General features: G+C 34.5%; 1 long non-coding RNA gene across 1 annotated transcript; it reads right to left on the bottom strand.

Annotated features, from left to right (window-relative positions):
- Window positions 1–267: 267 nt before the first annotated feature.
- Window positions 268–2,691, bottom strand: LOC114054925. Its single transcript, XR_003570627.1, has 4 exons — window positions 2,606–2,691; window positions 2,003–2,116; window positions 1,511–1,668; window positions 268–706 (listed from the first exon to the last, which is right to left on the bottom strand). It is a non-coding gene; the product is annotated as an uncharacterized LOC114054925 (long non-coding RNA).
- Window positions 2,692–2,914: the final 223 nt, after the last annotated feature.

The raw sequence follows: 2,914 nt of genomic DNA, 5'->3' as shown, positions 1-2,914 counted from the left end.
AATAGGTCTAAGAATATGAATACCTACTAAGGGCCCTACCATGCTGCAAATTGGTATCTCGTTCTCTTTCTCCATCTGGTCTGTTACCAGATCATCAGACACAGGATGTGTCCAGCATGCCCCTGTTCTGGATTTCAACCCACTTTTAAGAATTGTGTAGCAAATTCAGCTGGTCTAGCTACTCACAACAGTGCTGGTTGTATCATTCCTATTTGTAGCACTGGTCATCCCTCCAGTACTTTTGACACTTTTCTTCTTTGATTACTTTTCATCCCATTGAGAAGCTCAGGTAGTTAAGTCCAATTTGGATTCTCTGAAACTGACACAATTTAATTCGGAACATTAGTAACTCTGTTAATTATCTGAGCCACTGTAGTCACCATGTGAGACAAAACAGTGATCTTGAGGAAGGCACAAAGGCATAACTAACCAGCACTGCAGACAAGCATTGAACAGAAAGACCACTTACCAAGTCACAGATACTTTACTGTGTAGTGATTTATATTTTATGTGTCTTGGTGATCACTACAGGAATACATATATCTCACCTGAAAGTCCATTTAGGGACCTTACCATGTTGGAATTGGTAGAGTGTTTTTTTTTTTACTGATGAATGGGCATTTGATGCCACTATTATTGTTTCTCTGAAAAGGAAATTAATGCATCAAATCTTATTTTGTAGGTGTTGCTACGAATTTCACTACATCTGTGAGGAAAATAAGAGAAAGAAAAGTGTCAGTCCAATATAAAACTTGATTATACAGAAATTAAATCCATGAATTGATGTGTACAGCAAAATGTCTTGCAACTTACAACATAAAAAAACCCCATCTAAGAGGAATCAGAGTCCTGTCTGTGGTCACTGATTTTTTATTTTGTCAACAGCATTGTCCTTTGATCACCAAGCTACTGTTAGCATCCTCCTATTCCATCTGATCATACAAATAAATCCCTTGCATATATCCTTATACCCTCTTGTAGTTGACATTAGGCAGTATTAGATACAAATACACTGCCAATTTGAAAAGAATGACGAAATATAGAATAATAATTTTAACTTCCCATGTAGCTATTCCGAATGTTTGTCTGTCCATTTCTACACATCACAGCCATTCCCGTCAGATTTGCATTACAATGAAAACTCCTTGTAAGTACACATTTGTCCTACTACAAGATAATTCTGAAATTACAAAGCTACAGAAAAAGAGTAATGAAGGCTTTAATGTCAGAAGTCAAACTTGGCATTAGTTAAAAACTAATTGCAAATTCGCTATAAGCAGAATATGTTTCACAAACTTTTCTTCAAGGAATATGATAGAGTCTCTAAGGGTAATTAATGTGTCACATTCTGGTAGCTTTAATCAGAAGCTTAACGCTTTGACCACTCTTTTTATCAACAGGTACATTAGAAGCCTGGTCTGAATAGTTCATTGTCTAGACCAGTGTGGCATAAACCTACAAAGCATAACATCTTCAGGGGCAAAAACTCATGACAAAGCTAAATAGTGACCAGACTGTAGGATTTTGTTTGAGTGTTTTTTTAGATGTTTCAGTCTCAATTCAGCATAACATTTTAAGCCTGTGATTAAGGTTCCATTGAAATCAAAGCATTCACAGCGTGTGCCTGAAGTTCAGTGTTTACATAGGGATTTTTTGAATGCAGCTAGACTGTTAAAAAAAAAAAAAAAAAAAAAAACGACAAAATAACAAAAGTAAAATGATGTTAGAGATTCTGTCAATTTGTTTCAAGAATACCAGGTCAAGCTGATGAATAAGTTAAGACAATATCATCTGCATTTCTAAACTGGAACTTCATAAACTGTTTTCATTATCTAGATTGAAGTAAAACCAAGCAAAAAAACCCATAAGTAGAGAAATCACTTTTTAACTTCTCTGTGAAAATATTATTTCTCAATCATGATTCCTCTTAAAAATATTCCACCAAGTCAATTATAATGTAATGACAGAACAGACTAGGGACTTTGGTGATTTAGTGAGTTACCTGCTGAAAAGTCAAGTATGACAGAAGTTGATGCAATGAGGTCCAAGAAAGTGATCTTCAGCTTCCTTTACAGAGGCCATCTTTGTCAGTCTCACTAGTGCTTTTTCTTAGACCCTACATGAGAAGCAAAGCCATATTTGCTAATTTACTTTGGGTTAAAGGCTTGAATCTGTGGGCAAGAGCAGATAAAGAGGTGATTTAAAGTAATTCCAATTGTTAAAGTAGAAATCAAATTCAGGTAATAAAACCAGAAAGCCTAGTGTTGGTATGGAAGTGTTATTATGCAATATTCCATTTCAGTATTGTGCAAATCAGATATTAATATAGACAGTGATTTACATATATAAAGTATATATATACACACACTTTCATATGCATACAAACTTATGTATTTGTGTATGTACAAACATATATATACACAAGGTATAATCTATTTAAGAGAAAGCAGCAGAAAAGCCTACAGTGCCTTTTCTGATTGTTAAGCTAGTAAAGGCATTAGCCAGATGTTGAAACTCGCAGGCATCAAACAACAGTGATCATTATAGTCTTCAATCACCCCATTTAGAATTTACAATAAGCTAAGCAGAAAACCATTATTTCCACCTTCAATATAAAGTTTTCCTCTGTCTGAAAACAGAATTCTGCAATGAACTGATGTACCATCTGTTCTAACTTCAGAACCCTTTTCCGTGAAACTTCCAGCAAGGGGAACAAGCTATTGATGAGACCCAGGAATATAAGGACATCATTAGTGAGTATCATAATAAGATTAAAATCCCTTGAGGGCTCTCATCAAAACCTAGATTAAAAAGAAACAAAAAAAGAGAAAAAAGACTGACATTATAGTAACAAACCATAATATAAGGCATAAAATTAACAAACATTATGAATTAATCATACTTAGACAATTAC

The sequence above is a fragment of the Empidonax traillii genome, unplaced genomic scaffold (assembly GCF_003031625.1).
Source record: "Empidonax traillii isolate 1590-97213 ecotype Southwest subspecies unplaced genomic scaffold, ASM303162v1 scaffold42:size1813164, whole genome shotgun sequence".
NCBI classification, from domain to species: Eukaryota; Metazoa; Chordata; class Aves; order Passeriformes; family Tyrannidae; genus Empidonax; species Empidonax traillii.
The sequence above is the reverse complement of the archived record's forward strand: the minus strand, read 5'-3'. Positions and strand labels throughout refer to the sequence as shown.